The sequence below is a fragment of the Rhagoletis zephyria genome, unplaced genomic scaffold, assembly GCF_001687245.7.
Source record: "Rhagoletis zephyria isolate East Lansing unplaced genomic scaffold, Rhagoletis_zephyria_1.1 Rzeph_scaffold_00029, whole genome shotgun sequence".
Classification (NCBI taxonomy): Eukaryota; Metazoa; Arthropoda; class Insecta; order Diptera; family Tephritidae; genus Rhagoletis; species Rhagoletis zephyria.
This window is the reverse complement of record NW_016157113.1, coordinates 712,349-723,152: the sequence shown is the minus strand read 5'-3', so window position 1 is coordinate 723,152 and position 10,804 is coordinate 712,349.

Sequence of the window (10,804 nt, the reverse complement as noted above, 5' to 3'; positions counted from 1 at the left end):
ATAAAGTGCTTAGACCTTTCTTTGTTCGGGAAAACGTCGAAGTTATTCGTCAGGCAGTTTCCTACGTATCCATAAAAGCCTACTATAATGATCTGGAAGCCTACGCTTGATTTTGAGTAAATTTGGACTATTCTGTGAAGTGCAATCCCAACTAACTTTTGTTAGGCAATCGCCAGATGTGGAATTCCTTTATTAATCGCCAATAACTCTCACTCGCTCCCACCACAAGGTCTTTTGCCACCAAGCAGGTATAATGCCGTCTGGTTCCGGACAAGTACATAAAAAATATGCAGTACTTTCTGAATATTTTTGTCACCATCTTGATATCTAAGGTATTAAATTGTAATCGATCGTAAATAGATGATCCGCGCTTTCTTCCATGCCTAATTGTCCGTATGCACAGTTGGAGCCAGCACCCCTACGAAGACGGACGGAACCGAGGTCGATCCGGTGACAAAACAGTCCTGTCGCGGTAATCAACTACATACATACATATGTACATATATGCAGCGCCAATGTGGACGCCAGAAACGAGCGATACGTAGTGAGGAAAGTTGCAAGCATGCCAGCATGCGGTACTACGTATGGTCACGGAAGAATACCATCCGAGCATTATCTCTATCTTACATATCGTGCAAATAACAAAATTGATCAAGTTCTGAAATTGTAGAATCGACCGATTATCCGGTGATAGGACTTTTTTTAATTTAGTTATTAGAAAAATAATTTGATTTCAAGTAATTTTACAGCGCCATCTCAAGACTCGATTCTCTTTCAGTCTGGCAACACTGCTGCACCTTGAAACACATAAGAAAAACACTCTGCTTTTGAAGCAGTTCCTTTATGATGACACTTTGCTAAGTTAGCAGACATTTACCAGACTGAAAGCTAGACCTTTACCCATGAGAACTATCATTAAAATATGGTAAGACACCTTACCGCGATATAGTAAATACACTCATGCCCAACTCCGCTCAGGTTTGTGCAGCTGGCTAAACAGCTACCAAGAATGATAGAATACAAGATTGCGCCGATCAGAGAGGATTTTTGAGAATAACTTTTGTGTGACGTGAGCAAGAATGGAAGAAGAAGAAAAAATGTTGCAAGGAAAACGTAAACAAGTTGCACCAGTGTGACGTCAGGCATACAACGATTCTGTCAAATTCGTCAAGAGAGGAATAGCGGTCCGCGATCGGCGCAACCTTTGTATTCTCTCAATCGTGAACAGCTACTACATCTCTCAGCTAAACCGCTAAGTGACAAACTTATGGCCAGCATGCGCGTGCGTGCTTCCAACCCGACGATACGCATCGCTGAGCTACTCTAAACGAGAGAACTGCTGATTCTGCGCTCAGCCTTACCGGGTCGGAAAGTGAAGAGGACACATGAGGGAATGCCTGGGGTGGATTGAGCACTGGTTTAAGTAAAGAACAGTTTAAGCTTCTTAGGAAACTACAGAAGTAAGTATGTACATCAATGAATTTAATTATTTTGGTTCACTATTTTTATTGTTTTATTATTCTTTATTAATCATTATGTCCTTAACGTTGACACTGGTTTGGGTTGTTCTTTAAACATTTGGATTTTTGTTTCCTATTTATCTCTCATTTTCTCTCAGTGGCTTAACGAGGAGCTGTATAACATTTCAGTATGGTGCATTTACATTTGCCTTTAACTTGTTTGGTGAGTGATATTTAAACGAATTCATTTGTTCTTAGTTGTATAAACGGTCTCTATATGTATGTATATTTTTAGTATTCATTAATTCGTTATCTTTAAAATTACATTACCGATATTTTTTATTATTTTTTCTTCATTCTGTTTTTTTTTTTTTTGTAGTTCTGCATATTAAATACGACACTTACAACAAATCATTTTCTTTTTGTCTGGTTAATAACAATTTTTTTGTTTTTTTTTTATGTTACTACTACAGGTTGGATTTATGTTTGCATTTGTTCCATCTAATGTTTGATAGGTAACATACGTTTGCATATTACATAGTATTTAGTAAATATTCGCTGATATTAATTATAGGGTTTTTATTTTTCTTTGTTCATGTTTTTATTTTTATTTTTTATTTTGGTTTTAATGCGGACTTTGTTGCCGGGTCAACACGATTTCATTTTCTAGTTAAATGCGTGGAAGATGTTTTTCTTTTAAACTTGTTACTTTTACCGTAACTTTTTTATTTATATTCTAGGTTAGTATTTTAACTGCTGGCAACTCTACTACTTGGACCTGTGCTGAATATCGTCTAATTTTTTCCATTTCATCTTTTTTCGCTTACTTTTATTTTAATCTTAAATCCATATGAGTATTATAAATTATTTAATTTTTTAGCCATCGCGTGGATTTACAATGCATTAACATCTCGATTTCACAGTCGCTATACACAAATTTGATAATAAAATAAACCTGCCATCAATATGCTTACATCAACTACAGACCTGTTTGTTTAAAGTAACATTCTCTAATACACTTTAAAGCCTTTCTTTTTCATTATATGGTATGAGTTTTTTTTTCATATTTACGAGTAGTAAATTTTTCTTTTCAAAGCTAAAGAAAAAATTATATTTTTATTCATTTTATTATTGTATTAAAGTGGCTGTGCATTTTTGTTGGTGTATACAAACTAAATTCATAAGGCCACTTGGCTAATACATTTACATATAATATTTACTTATAAATATTATGGGTTATTTTTAATTTACATAAAATGAGCAGCTTTTTTCGTTAAACATGTGTATGCAGATATACATATATATTTTTTTCGAAAACAATTGGGAAACCTCCTAAAAAGTTTTCGTATGACCGTCGTCAGTATGAAAAATTATGTGCCACAGTGTTTTTTAAAATCGTGCTTGTATATTTATATGCAAAAACTTTATACCATTTATATCCTTCAAATCAAATACATTCCATACAAAAACGAGGACAGACTATCTGAAATCCTTCGGAATAAAGACAACTCTGACGACGTTCCTTAGGGACGTATCCAGTCCGCATGGAGTTCGCGTAGAAGCCAGCGAACCGCACGATATTTCCAAAAGTGAGGTCTATCACCCAAAAAGAAATTAATTGTATCTTTTTCTAGTGGACCCAAGACGCGTACAATGGGCTGCACTAATCGGAATTTGGGGCATTAAGATCCACAACTATATACAGCAGACAGAACGACTGCAGCTCACACTGCTATTTGACTAAGGAAAACCGGGTGGTTAACAGGCTCGATTACTAGACACTCTGGAGGGCTTCGATTTCATACCTGATCACACAGATTACTGCGCCTCTGAATAAATAAAGTGCTCCTAGTAGCTTCTTCTCTGTCCACATATTTTGTTCAAGGTATGATTAAAGAACCAGTGGCCTTACTGCTAAAGAGTGTGACGTCATTGGGAAGATAAGCAGCTATCAGGGCCCTGAACGCAATTGCAACAGAAAGTAGTCAGACCATGACTGACCTCCCTCCCACTTTCCATTCTTATAAAACTTTCTGGGTTTCGGGCCACAGCAATATTACGGCAAATCGCATTGCTGACAGCTTTGTAAGGATAGCTACCCTTGAGGGACAATAGACCCACAGGATCGCGGTGCATAGCTCTTTCAACTACCCTTGAAATATTATCACCGAATAAAGAGCAGTTCGTGGCATTTATGATATCATTCAAAAATTACATGATATCACTTCTTCGAATTCGAAATTTACCCCCCAAGGTACCAAGAGCGCGAAAGTCCACAGATGCGGCTTTATATCGGCTGATAACCGAAATTCAAGGTGCCTTTGATTGATGTTTACATCGCAGTAGAGAAGAGGAGTGTGCAGCCGGCTATGGGGCAGCAAAACTTCTTCAAACCAGAATTGCTGAAACCCAACTAGGCGACAGCGTGGTACAACTAAAACATAAGAAGTGATAACCACAAGGAGGGGTTATATCTCCTCTTTTGTGGAGCATAGTAGTGGATGAACTCTTTCAGCTTCTTTCTTACAATTGCAATCGTTGCCAAGGATATGCCAATGCTATATTTAGGCTTCATTGTCAGAGGAAAGTTCGAAAGCACTCTCTGTGAAATATGTAGTTCGAAGGGGATTTACGATCAACGAAAGGCAGGTCATTATTCCTTTCGCTAGGAAAAGAGCAACATAACTCTGAATGGGGTTGTGGTTAATATTGCCAGCGCAATGAAGTATCAGGGATTAATCCTGAATACCAAACTCCTATGGTACAAATATTTGGATCCGACCATCTGCAAAGCTTAGGTCTCAAGCACTACTCTGGCCACGGTAAGGCAATTACTCACAAAGCTACAACCACTGGTGTAAGCCTAACAGGAGCAAGGTACACATGTCCAACTATATCTAATTAGCTTTTTTAAAGAGGGATTTGGGAAAGTAAAGCTCATATTCTCTAGGAGAATAGAGAAGCTAGGTGCAAAACCTGATATACCCCTTTCTTTGAAAGACTCTACCAATCTGTCATTAGGCATTGGTATTCAGATGGCTCGAAAACTCTTAAAGGAATAGCGAGAGACAGGGATTTTTGAGCCCAGAACCGAGATGTCTGATCCTATGGGCGGAAGTCTACGATCATATTTTAGGCGTAAGAATATGCCATCAATACTAAGCTATATTTTCATACATATTAATTGGAGGAGGAGGAGGATTGGCGGCGGTCAAAGCTCTACTATCATATGAAATCAAATTATATTTAGTCCTTGAAAGACGCGTTGAGGGTTTGGTAAAACGAGAAAGCTGTTTTATTATTTCACCTGTTTATAATTTCTCCATGTATACATAAGTATACATAGTCGCTTCGACGTGCCTTTTTTTTAAATGGCATATATACATTATTTTCATTGCTATGGGCCTTATGCATAAACAAGTAATTTTTAAGCAAAAAAACAAAACCGACATCAATTCTCTAATGATCGGATCTAAACCAGATTAATATGGGACCACCTCTGAGACACTACTTTCCGATGCAAAAAGAATTATCGAAATCGGTTGGCGTGGTCCAAAGTTATGCGGTAACATACATAAAAAAAAAAATAAAAAATAAATAAAAAATATTCCGACGCACTGATAACCTTGGAAGTCGATTAAATGGTGAGCTTTTAAGCTCAGACTCAATTTTCGCACTGAGTGAGCACAAGCTCAAGAATTTTTGCTGAAAATCGAGTTGGAGCTTAAGCTCAATTCTTATGCATGAGACCCAATGACTTATGAAAATCGGGCAAAACACTGGTCTTATTTAAAGCCGAACTATGTCATTAAAGCTCTTTTTTACATTTAATGCCAAGGATTTCTACTTTCTCTCTGGCATAACAATGGCAATGAGCATAGAAATAAAGCTGCTTATATTATGTTCATTTATAAATTTTGGTTCACATCAAAATATAGCTCATATGAAACATTAGGGCAGAGTAATTTGTTCGGAACAAAATTTTCGAAGAAAGTATATAGCAAGTGCAAATTCTATGAGTATTTCGAACCAACTTTATACCAAAAATGACGTTTCACCCTCCAAATTTTCAAATGTAAAACAGTAACTTTTTTGGTCGACATGTATTTTTCATTATACCAAAATATTTTGTACGAAATAAACAAGTATAGCGAACTTGTTGAAGTAGTTTCTTAAATATGAAGACAACACAAAATTTTGTTAATGAAAAATTAGTTTCGTTCAGAAGAAATTATAGCACACTTATGTATATTCAACAATTTCTCTTTTAAAAATTGGGTGGGTCAAACGTGATTTTTGGTATATGTACATAGTTTGTTCACCATTTTTGCTTAGAATTGAACGTAGAATTCGAATATGTCATACACTTTTTTCGAAATTAAATTACTCCGCCCTAATAGGCATACAATGTACGTAAATCTTTTTTTAAGCTCAGTTACTTCTCTCGGTTGAAAAATTGGCATGATCCGTTATTTCTAAACTAAAATTGTCCTTCGTAATATACTGAGTACAAATTTTTATGCATTTATGGAATCGTGTTAATTTATTTATGTATCTTTGTTGTCTATCAATGCTTTATTTTGCGTGCTTTATATTTGGGTACTTTGTTCGCCATGCTGGGTTCAAATAAATATATATGTGTATGTAGTACGTTTACAATATATAATAATATATTTATTATTATGTATGTACCTATGTATTGTTGTCGTATAATGATATTCTTCACTTGAGTGAGACAGTCTTTTGACTGCACCTTACATTATTCTTCTTTTCTACGCCTACATTTCGTTTATAATTCCACACATACCTAAAAAACACTTAATTTGTGTATGCAATCATGTTTATTTTTCTTAAGCTTGTTTATTTTTGTTTTTGTTTTTTTAATTTATTTTGTTCTTGTTTAATTTATTCAACTATTTAGTTTAGTTTTATAATAATACAGTTAAAATTATTTAACTCGTCCTTAAAAATTATTTTAGATGTTTTTTTTTTTAATCCTTTTTACTTTTATCGCCTGTTAATTTTAATTTCTTATTATGGAAATTTTTACGCACGTTATGAGCTTTGATTGTTTTCATTCCGCAAATGCTTACTAAACGCTACAAAGTTGTGTATCCGTTTTCCAACACTAGTATATATTTAAAGCGTTTTTTTTTTTAGTGTTTCAAATTTCTTTCGAAGTAGTTTGAAACCGGAAGCGTTAACAGTCCTGTTACCAGCAATCGGTTTTTAAGCAGCCAGGCAGCCAACAGCTCCAAAGCAGCTTGAAGGTATCGGCGCCATCAATGCAGAAGGCCCTATATAATTTTTTTCGGTGAGTTTTTTGTCTTAGATGCACTCAAAATGTATTTAATAAAGTGTGATGGAATTTGACACTGCTGTCACAAGAACTGTCCTATAGTCAAATTGAAATAAAAAATTGTATGAATCGTTTGTTTATATTTTTTGGCACTATAAATAGTACCTTAGAAGAGAGCCACACTGAGTTGACAATCACACCTTGTTTATTTAATACACTTTAGATACACCCTATACCAAAACTTAAAGTCCTACCTTGAAAAATAAGAGATTTTTTAGTATCTTTATTTGTGTAAGCATTCCCTACCTTAATTTCAAAACGTTTTGCTGCTCCTGTATAATTAAAAAAAAAAAAAAAAAAATCAAATAGGGCATTTTGCATTGATGGTGCCGATATATATTGTGGGTATGTAAACTTCCCAATGGGTTTGCCTATTGTTTACAGAATAATGAGAGTGAACTTTAGTTGGTAAGGTATGTTTAGTATAAATAAATATTTTATATTTTAAAGTAATCGATAAATTAAAGTAATCGATATAAAGCTTTTGGATTAGTTTGTGACAAGTTTAACCCTATCGCCAACTCCATGTGAATGGCCCATAATTGGGCCGGTTGCGCTGGTTGACAGCCCAATACTCGCATTTTCGTAGTATTGAACGGCAACGGCAGAATGGGTGAATAGGCATGGCAAATTGACTAACCGCAGTGCTCATTTTTCTTTACATAGTGGACAACTACTTACTCAGTAGGCCAGCAGTAGGATTCTAGAAATCGCCACGCAAAATTTCTATCGCCTAAAAATATCTAAATGAGTAAGGCTTGTGCCGTAAAGTATATAACACCTCCAGAGAAACATAACCTGTACATAATGCTTACGATTTTACATTGAACCCCTTCGGCTTTTATTTTGCATAATTTTAGGGCTATTTAGAGATGTTTAGGTATAGAAATTTAGCCTAGCGATTTCTAGAATCCCACTGCTGACGTACCGAATACATAGTTGTCCACTATTTAAATCAAAATAAGCACTGCGCTTAGTCAACTTGTCTTGAAGTATTAACAGTCGCCAGTAGGCATTGCCAGAGATGATTAAAAATGATTTCAATAACTCGTAATATATTTAGACTACACCTTTAACATCCCACCTGATGCATAGTATGTCTCGCTTGAATTATGTTGCATCCACTTCACCGTACTGTATACGCAATTTTTGTCATTTGGGATTAATGTTTTCATTTTTATCTCCAGTAACAACCCGATGATTCGTGATTTTACTCTTTTTTTTTTGTGGAATTTTTCCGGCACTTTTCGCGTTTTTTTTTTTAGACTTTCCGGACTGATATTTATTGTTTTTTCGGGATCATACGGGATGTTCCAGGCTCAACAATACATTTAAACCTAAGCATTTTTTATGAATGTCTAAAAACTAAAAAACTAAAATATTCAAAATAATAAAATTACCGCATTTTTTGCCTGTAATTATAAAATTCATACTCAGCAGTGTCTTCCCTTTTATTCAGCAGAAGATTTTCGGCATTTTGTGCTCGTTATGAAATAATTTGCCATACACACCTCAAAAACCCAGTACATCAATATCAATACTTTACTGAGTTGCATTGGCCTAAAACTATGCAACGAAAAGTTGTAGACGGTGATATTTGCATTGTGGAATTCTCTTAGCAAACACTACAATAACTTGCAACAACACATTTTGTTTACAATACTAGATCAGCTGGTTTTGTGTATGTGTTTCGCCTCACGGCTTCGAATGTCAAATTGAAAATTTTTCTTTGAATTTCCATATACACTCTTACAGATTTTGACAGTTTAGGCCGCCAAAGCAAAAACAAAATTCATCTAAATTTTTGTTTTTGTACTACTGCTATCTCATTATATTAATTTGCCTTGCGCCAACGATTCGAAAAAAAAATATTCTACAATCGCCAATGATCTTGATACGAATATGAATGAAAATTTAAGACAAACTGTTTCTAGAAAATCTAACAAAAAAAATTGCAATTTTGATGAACATTTTTTTAAGCTTAATTAGTTTTTGTAAACTTTGTGCAAGCTGTGAAACTTTTATTTATGTGGTTTCTGATATATGTAGATCTACCCATATTTTAAATGAAATTACAATAATAATTTTGCTGCTACATATTATCTTGTTCGCAACTGTATATATCCTTACCTTAAGTCACAAAGGCCTTAACTAACATTTTTTTTTATTTTACAGGAGAAGCAAAAAACATTATAAAAAGATTATCAAAAACAGGTAGGGCTTTTTAAAAAGTGCCATGTAACTCCGTTGTGTTTGGTACCAACACTTTAAAATTTGTATTGAAGGTGTATTTTAATACATCCTACCAAAATCTGTGAAAAATGCAGTTACGAAGAAAGTGTTGATTAGTTCCTTTGTGAATTAAGGTAAAGATATGTATCTACATACGTCAGTGATGGGTAGCGCTTTTGCACTTGCTTATAGAGTCCTGCCAGCGCTGCGCATGCGTGATCTACATGTATGTACATATGTATACTCGGACATTTGTACACTTTCATATATGTATGTACATAAAACAAAACCAGGGAGTCGAGGTTCGCGATTAATTCACTTACATCTATGACACCTATCGCCTTTTAAAATGTTTACTTATAGTTGCTGTTGCTGCAACGGTCAAAATCTATTTTGTCAGCATGCTGCTGGAGTGAAATTTCTTACAGGGTACGCAACGAATCCTTTTCGGTTATATAACCAACAGCCGTGATCTGTAGAGAGTGAGATTCCTACACTCTCTATCTTGTACTCCTTGCAACGCTGATACTATTTGATATTTGGCATATGCATAAAACTAGAACATCGAAACCTAGTTTAAAAAAAAACAAAAGCTGCTGTTACCAATACTAAAAAAGTGTGTTGGAATCTATTCAATGACTACAGAAATTTTTATTATGCAGTCCATAAAGGGAGAGCTGGCCTTCGTTCCCATTGCACAAATATTCAACAGTTTATCTTACAAATATTTTGTTATATGTTTTATAGAAGCATTTATTTTATATTTATAAATCGAGCATAGCCCAAGCAGCGCCGACTAGCTAAAAGTTCTTCATCTGCCAACACAAATCTACACCATTTTCAAGGGTTCGTTAACAAAATTTTGCTAGATTAGTGTTTCTTTTAGTTTTTATTATTTTGATTTTACAAATTTTGCTTACACTTACTTTTTGTATTATTATTCTTGTATATATAAATTTAGCAATTAAAAATATCGTAGCACAGCGAAACCGACAACAAACGTGCCTATGAAGCTACTACACCGTTCAGCGAGAAAAGAAGGCGTTGATTTCATTTATAATTTATGTATGTCGTTCATTTCACTTAGGTTTTATTTTAATATATATTATTTTAAACAATGCTTTGCTACATTTTCGCTCTGTTCTGTTTTGAATAATTATAGCTCTCTTCACCACCAGGAGTTAATCAAAAAGTGCTCCGTTTAGTTATTACATGATACAATCGCAAAAAAAAAACGATAAGAACCTGATTAAATCATAAAATACTGACTGTAGAATTTTGCAATCAAATTAATATAAACTACTTGAGATTTTTGACTTTTGTATGTCTTGATTTGAAAAACTAATTAAAATTCACTTAGTACCCAATATTAATGCATTATTCACATGATAGACGTATGAAAAATAAAAATATCCACCAAAAGTTAGGAACGTTTTGGTTCAAAAAACTTTTGTTTAAAAAAATATATGTATTTACGCACGTCTGATAATGAAACGCGTGTGTTTTATGCTCGAGAATTTCACTTTAATCAAAAACTGTTTCACTTAGCAAAGCGATTTATACATTTTTTTCTGAATGTAACCTTCTTTTTCACGGTGGGCAGGAAGCGAAGATAGGTTGCATAAAAATGTCGACAAAATCTGAAAGCAGGGTTGTATTTGTTGATATCTTAAGGTTAAGAATCCGCTTAAATTGAAATCCTAGCTGCTCCTGTTTTAAAGATATCCACATTTTATATACTTCTGATAGGATA